Source organism: Adiantum capillus-veneris, chromosome 9 (assembly GCF_014529385.1).
Source record: "Adiantum capillus-veneris isolate H3 chromosome 9, ASM1452938v2, whole genome shotgun sequence".
Classification (NCBI taxonomy): Eukaryota; Viridiplantae; Streptophyta; class Polypodiopsida; order Polypodiales; family Pteridaceae; genus Adiantum; species Adiantum capillus-veneris.
The window spans coordinates 60,803,550-60,810,966 of record NC_140939.1 but is presented as its reverse complement, the minus strand read 5'-3'; the positions used below and the strand labels follow the sequence as shown (position 1 = coordinate 60,810,966).

Below are 7,417 nucleotides of genomic sequence, written 5' to 3'. Positions count from 1 at the left end.
AAGTCAATTTTAGGTCTCCTACCTACCACGACGTACATAAGACTATCAACTACTGAAGAATATGGCACCTTGGCCATTTCTATTTTCTCTCTATTACAATTGGGAGCATTAGTCTTCCTAAGTTTTTCATATGCCTGAATTGGGATACTTAATGTAACCTTCCCCCCCTTCATATTAAAATGCTGCAAGACTTGTGAATATACATTTTTTTGAGACAACTCCATCATTCCATGTTTTCTATCTCTCTTGATATGCATACCAAGAAGGTGATGTGTATCTCCCAAATCCTTCATAGAAAATTGCATGCTATGTGACTTATTTAAGATGGAAATCATGTATTTAGATTTCCCAGTGATGAGCATATTATCCAAGGAAAGTATCAGGATGATAAGTGAACCATTGTTCAACCTCTTGGTATACAAGCAATGACCCTTGTGTCTCCTTTTATACACTTGGGACTACAATGTGTACTTATCAAACTTCATGTACCACAGCCTTGAGCCCTGCTTTATTTCATGCAATGACTTATGCAATCTACACAACAATTTTGCCCTCGTAGGATTTTCAAGTTTTACTTTAAAACCCTCTGGCTGTTCCATCCTCATCAACATCCATGTGAAGGAAATTTTCCTTCATGTCCATTTGGATAAGCTCCATGTCCTGAATGGCTACTAGTCCAAGAAAAAGATGAAATGTAGTCATGTTGACCATTGGAGAAAAAATCTCATAAAAGTCCATGCCTTTTTGATATCCTTAGCAATCAATCTAGACTTATACTTAGGCTCAAGATCTTTTTCCGTGTACTTCTTTGTATACACCCATTTTTTTGGTTTTCATAATTTCAAAATGAATGTTGGGTTGAGCTAGGTTGTGAGTCCGCATGCACACTACATTTTAGATCATCCCATCATTAGAGAGAAAAATGCACCATTTCCATCTATAGTAGCCTCCGGTGCAGTTATGCAAAAAACGCAGTCTTTTAGTGATGTACCTATCACTAGTAGTGCTTGAGAGAGATCTAGTGATGCTCTTGAGAGAGCACAGTCCAATAGTCAAACATCAAGGGGACTACACGTGTATCTTGTGCCCTTGAGTATTTCTAGCTAAGGCTAGACGATTTGCTGGTTACTGACTATGGAGAGCACAAGAGGCTATTGAGATGGAAGATATCATGAAGTGGGAGCAAGCAATGCAATTTGAGTATAACTTGATTATGGAAAATGAAACTTGAAAATAGATAGTTGCTAGAGGGCAAACAAGACTTTCCTTGCAAATAAATGAACAAAGAATTGAAACAGCTACCTAGACAACCAAAATCTCTACCACACGCCAAGGCAATCACATGGACACCACATATCTGTTGGCTACTAAAAAATATATAGCCAAGGAAACTCATGGGAAACTAAAAATATATGGTACTAGTGGCCCAAAGAAGCCCCATGAGTCTCCCCACTAGCCGCCTAGCTAACAATTGGATGGCCACTAGCCCATGATCGCTCTGATCCATGCAAATAACTACTATCTAGTAGCCTCTTAAATGCCCTGAAAGGGGGTGTCCATAGGATGGCCACACTCTATACAATTAATGCTACCTCTCTCACCTTGGTGGTACGAGCCTCCACCCTGGTCGATCGATGTGTCCACACTGGGCGCTTGTGGTGGGCGGTCCAAGAGTGCCCGAGTACTCAAACCAAGTATGGTCCAACTGGAAGAGAGAGAGAGATTAAACTATGTTCCAATTCCTTCTCTACTTCATCTCATATAAAAGAGTGAAGTGAATGCTAAAACATTTATAGTCTAAAAAACTATCAATAGAATTCAAGTTTTTGTGTGTGTTGGACACGTGTGTGTATGTGTGTGTGGGTGTATGTTAGAGAGAGAGAGAGAGAGAGAGAGAGAGAGAGAGAGGAATGTTGATTATATCGAAATGAGTATAGAAAAGTGGAGAGAAGCAGGTGAAGAAAATTTTTCCTCTTGATACATAGCCAAAGCGCTAAGATCTCCTTGAGCCACCTAGATCTCTTCCTCTTTGTAAATTTTTTGTGCCAATGCGTGATTAACCAAAGGATCATCCATAACTATGAGCTTATATCCTCTTATTGCCAAACCTACGTGCTAGTATCCTTGATCCTAAAATAATGGATAGTACTATGGCACGGAAAAGAAGCCTTGCTTCGTAGTAAGTCTATCAAAGCACTTTGCTTTGCACAACAAAGAAATCTTATTCAAACAAAAATTAAAAAACACAAATACAAGGAGAACTTGAAAATGTGTGACCTTTTCGCCCATGTAAGAGTAGTTTCCTTTGCTAGAATGTGGCTCGTAGCCATGTTTACTAAGAAATTTAGAGCTACTAAATGTACCTTGTATACCCTCGGGACTTGGTTCATACTGACCCTCAAATAAAAATAGTTAAACATGTTTCCAAGTTTTTCCAAGTCCGTATGCTAAAATCATATTCCAAACTTTGAAAGCTAATATGCAATATATCCTGAAGTGAATCCTTGCTTCACATACTCATTAAAAGGTGATATGGATTGTAAGTTAAGTGCTCATAGCTAACAAGTACTCTGGTTGGCACAAAAATGTCAAAGCAAAAGAGAATTGACCTTGTCAAATTTTCATAGAGAATCGGCCTTGTTGTACTATGTAACTTATTAAGAATTCCTAGAATGAGCTATGATATTTTATCTCAAGTGCCAAACTTTTCTTAACCAAAGCAACATTAGCATGGCAAGATGGAATTGTATAGAACCCTGGAAGATGGAATAATTTAAAGGTCAAAACTTAACTTTAAGGTACTTACCAATTTTTTGTAACCGCTGCCCTTGGCATCAAAAATTTTAGCATCCTCTGTCATGATTGTGCTTTCAATGTCCTTCATGTACTTATTTTGCCTGCACTTTGGCAAGCTATAATGAAATTTTATTGATTATGAACCCAATGCATGGAGCCGTGCTCCTAGAAGCCTTGCTTTTCCCCTCCTCTTGATAGCACAAAGAGGACATATCGAAGAGATATTGGTTCTTGGGAATCCATGTACAGAGCCTTGCTCCCTTGTTAAAATTTGATGTGTTGTGGTACATATTATGGCATTGACATATTAAACATATTGAAAAGTAAATTAACCCCGATGATTCTCGACCTTGTTGAGTATGATTCCGGATTAAAATCTTACAATATCTACAATAAGTGCCCAATACTGATGGTATTTACTCTCAAAATCCTATTGAATCTGTCTTGATTGACTAAAGGTTGGAAAAAATTTTCCCAGGAATCATATCCTAGCAAAAATGCAAGTCTAGAACACAAAGTAGAGAGAATCATGTTGGCATCTCAAACTCGAAGAAATGGTTGGGTACACAGAGATCCTTTACACCCTTCATCAAGTCTAACACTAGGCCGTGTTGATCGCCATAAGATTCTCAAGCACTACCATGCCCCAGTCTCTCCCAGGCATGGGGAGAAGCCTTTCTTGACTGTTGTCTTTGGTTTTTGCTAATACTCAAATTGCACAATTATGGGAAAATTGTTATGGAAGCACACATGTCCATTGCATGCCATAGCTATCAAGCACATGCTCAATAATAAGAAAAAATCAATTGCATACCCCATTAAGTACTCTTGTCAACTGGCCTTTCCATCGTAATAATAAAATGAATGGAATTTAAGAAGAAATTTAAGAGATTATTTGCTAGATACAATTGCTTGGTTCATATAATACATCTATTGTTTTTTGATAGATGCCCTACTTCCTGTTTCCAAGGGCCTTGCTCGATGTGAATCCATGGCAGGATGTGTTGTGTTTGGAACAAAAAAGAAGTACCTTGTAGAGATTTCCACTTCCCAAAACGTAGAAGCGTTGCCAAATTTCGTGCGTGCCAAAATCCACTTGAAAATTGACTTAAGTTTGAGCACAAAGATATTGTGGAGCTTGCACAATTTGTCGATGCAAAGGGAATGAGCTTAAAGAAAATCTTTGATGCACCGAACAAGGTCTTCAAGGAAGCCTCTTTCTTTGGCCACCACAACAAATATGCATACCTTCATGCACAATTTTCAAAAATTCATTGCAAGCTAGGTCCATGAAGTCGATATCCATGCTTCTTGCTGGAATTGTTTCTACAAAAATTTGTTGAGCATCGAGCTTTGATGACACAAGATGCGGCCTCGACTGTGCCAAGCCTGATCAAACCCTTTTGACAAGGGTATACCTACTTGAGGGGTGTGTACCCTTGATGGGTACGCACCCTTAATTTACTAGCTGACCAAATTGTATTGCCCTTGGTTGCCCACTATGTGAAAAAAAAGGTAATAGCGATGGCGGCTCTACTGTAGTGCAACACGAGGAAGAAAAAGATAACCAACACATTCTATTGCTCCTTTGGCCACGTTGTAAGGTTGCGATTTCTTCTCCTTGGTGACGCAAACTGAATGAACCCACCCTTGTAGGGTTTCAACCAGGTCAAATTTTGACTCTCTCCCCGCCTAATAGATCTTGCACACACGGTCATTCTCTGCTCCACAGCTTGCATGAGCATGCAAGGCATGCAAGAACTAGAAGCACCATGCCCTGTTCATTTCCACCCTTTATATAGGCCCTTGGCTGTTAGTCTTAGATTCCCTTGTCCACACCTAGTAGTCCGCCCTTGTCAGTAAGATTTTCCTTCACTATGTGTGCAAGCAACATAATTGAATGCATAGATGTAACTCAATATCTTTATGTTTGAAAGTTTTACAGTATAGAGACACAACCACATGTAATTCGGTTCCTTTTTTTGCATGCAAAAAACCAAACAAGCTCGTCCAAATGTGTTGTAGCTTCACAAGGATACCATAGCGTGTATACATAACAATAAATACATTCCTAAGCGTAATCTCAGCCTGAACCAAACCCCCTCCTAAAGTTTCAACATCCAATTTCTTTGCCCTTGTTTGACTACCCTTATGCTACATTTTCACAAAAAGAAAAATGGAACTCAACCCATTCACATGTTGAGTACATCCATGCACCCCATGAAATCACGTTCTAATTAAGTTGTTCCCTATAGCCTGTCACATTCCTTGAGATCACCCCTTGTAGATACATATGAATCTCGCCTTTAGCTTGGGCTCCACCCGGATCAAAAGGCTCCAAAAGATCATGTAGCACTAACCATTCATTTCCATCCTTTCAAAGTAGTCTCATGCTTTTTCACCCCATGACTATGTTCAACATAGCCTGCAATCAGTGTAGTCGACAAGACCACATTTTGAAATGGAAGATATTTAAACACTCTTTGAGCTTCCCCAAGGGCATTTCACTTTGCATACATGTCTATGAGAGAGTTATCCTTCTCTAGAAAGTCCCGTCCCTCATTTCGAAGATTAATTTCTACACCTTTCTCTAAAGCTTCTATGCTGCCAAAAACTCCTAGAACACATGTTAAGGTTACAACATTTGAAGAGATACCCTCGTATGAATTTTCTTGAAAATATGGAATGCTTGCCTTGTCGGCCATGACCATACTTCACAAATATAGCTATGAACGCATTTGACAGAGACACATTTTATATGAAGACTGAAAAACACATTCCATCTATGCATAAATGGACCACACTTAACAAACATATCAGCAAGGGAGATGCCAATAAATGCATCCACCTCAAGAAACCCTGCATAAGCTCTCAACATCCCCAAAATCAGCCGAGTAATTGACCAATTTTTTTATCTTTTAGGGCTCTTATCTTGGCATTGGATTCCACTTGGATCAAAAGGTATTAAAAGTATCTTCTTTACCTCATAACCCACAATGATTCCTATTGCATCAAAAGGCATACACAATAACCTGGCTTCTATTAAGTTGCATTCATCTTCGATTAGAAAGTTTATAAATTGTATATCAAACTCATATACACATTCTACTACATTTGGAATACACTCATGATTTAAATCCTTTTTGAGCTTGGTTTTGCAAGTCGTCTTTGCATAGCTCATTAACTTTGAACACATGCTTTTAACTGAGTCAACGTCAGTTAACAAGAGCTAGGCAATATCAAGGCAAAGATAATGCTATCTACAGCTTGACTTGGGGAATAATTTATCATGTTTCACGGAGATACATAGGAGACTATGCAAAAGGTTTACAGATGCCAAACATCAACAATGCTACCCCAAAAGGTGAGACTCAACTAGAGCCAAACAAATTTGAGTTCTCACAATGAAGCAGGCTATAGTGATCACCCTAGGAAGGGGGGAGCTACAAATTCATCAAGCTCACCTCTAGTACCATAAAATGCTACACCAGTTAGAAGCCCAAGAACTTCTAACCAGCAGACCCCTTCAAAGCAAAAACCATTGAAAGATCATATGGTTGTTGGAAGTTTTCCATTGACCCAGAAACCATCCAAATCTGCAGAAAAATTCTTCTATGAAGATCATCCGAGACAAAAGTTTCAGTTGATCTCCACAAGTCAAAGTCAAAAGCCGAGAAATCCCATAGTGTTCAAACAGTTTCATGAGACCAAGCTTGCATATGCATATCGAGATGCAAATGGCAGCGACTCTCAGCAGGTTCATGACCTTGTACAAGCCCTTACGGATGCTAAACCTGAAGTCAAGGACTATCTGAAGATGATGCAAAGCCTCAAGCTGCCAGAACAAGTGACAGAAAAGGAAAAATTAACAAGAGCTAAAGTCCAAAAGGTGACACAACGGTCACCACCAAAATCTCCTCTAAAGAAACAGATTCCGCCAGAGAGTACAATTGACCTTTTAAAGTCATAGGTTACTCAAATGCAGGCACACAATGCTCAACAATTGCAAGAAAAAGGTGCGGTATTACAGCAAAACGAGCCAACATCCATTGAAGCAGGTGATCAAAGCAAAGAAGATGCAGATAAAGCTCAACCAAAGGACACGTCCACAACAAAACAAGTCAATAAAGAAAGAAATCCTAAAATGATCAAGTGCAACATTGTTGGTGAGAATGAAGAAAAGCTGTCAAAAGAAGTAAAGCTACATTTTCAGCTAGATAAGAACCTCATGTCGTTTCGCACTTGGAAAAGATATGGCCAACCACAACTAGAAGATGCTCTTGAATTTGTGAACATATCAAGAAACAAACGAGCAGAATGCTGGGGAATCATCTCAACTACCATTTAAGTAGGTTTACAGATCATCATAGCTCAATTCCACGTGATCACAGCAAAGGATATGCCTGACGGCATCATAATGGGAATGCCAATGGCCCAGAAAATGTTAGTGATATAGGATGTAAACACGATGCAGTCTTCAGAGACAACAAAGAATGAAGACCAGCACAGGTCACCCGTGGAAAACAGCACAAAGTCCTCAAGCACAATTAAAATGGAGATTGATATCAAAGCAAATCTTATTGAAGAGGATCCATCTCCATCAAACAAAAGTTCAGAAGAG

General features: G+C 39.1%; 1 pseudogene; it reads right to left on the bottom strand.

The window, feature by feature from the left end:
• Window positions 1-5,159: 5,159 nt before the first annotated feature.
• Window positions 5,160-5,818, bottom strand: LOC147450557 (putative pentatricopeptide repeat-containing protein At3g15130; annotated as a pseudogene).
• Window positions 5,819-7,417: the final 1,599 nt, after the last annotated feature.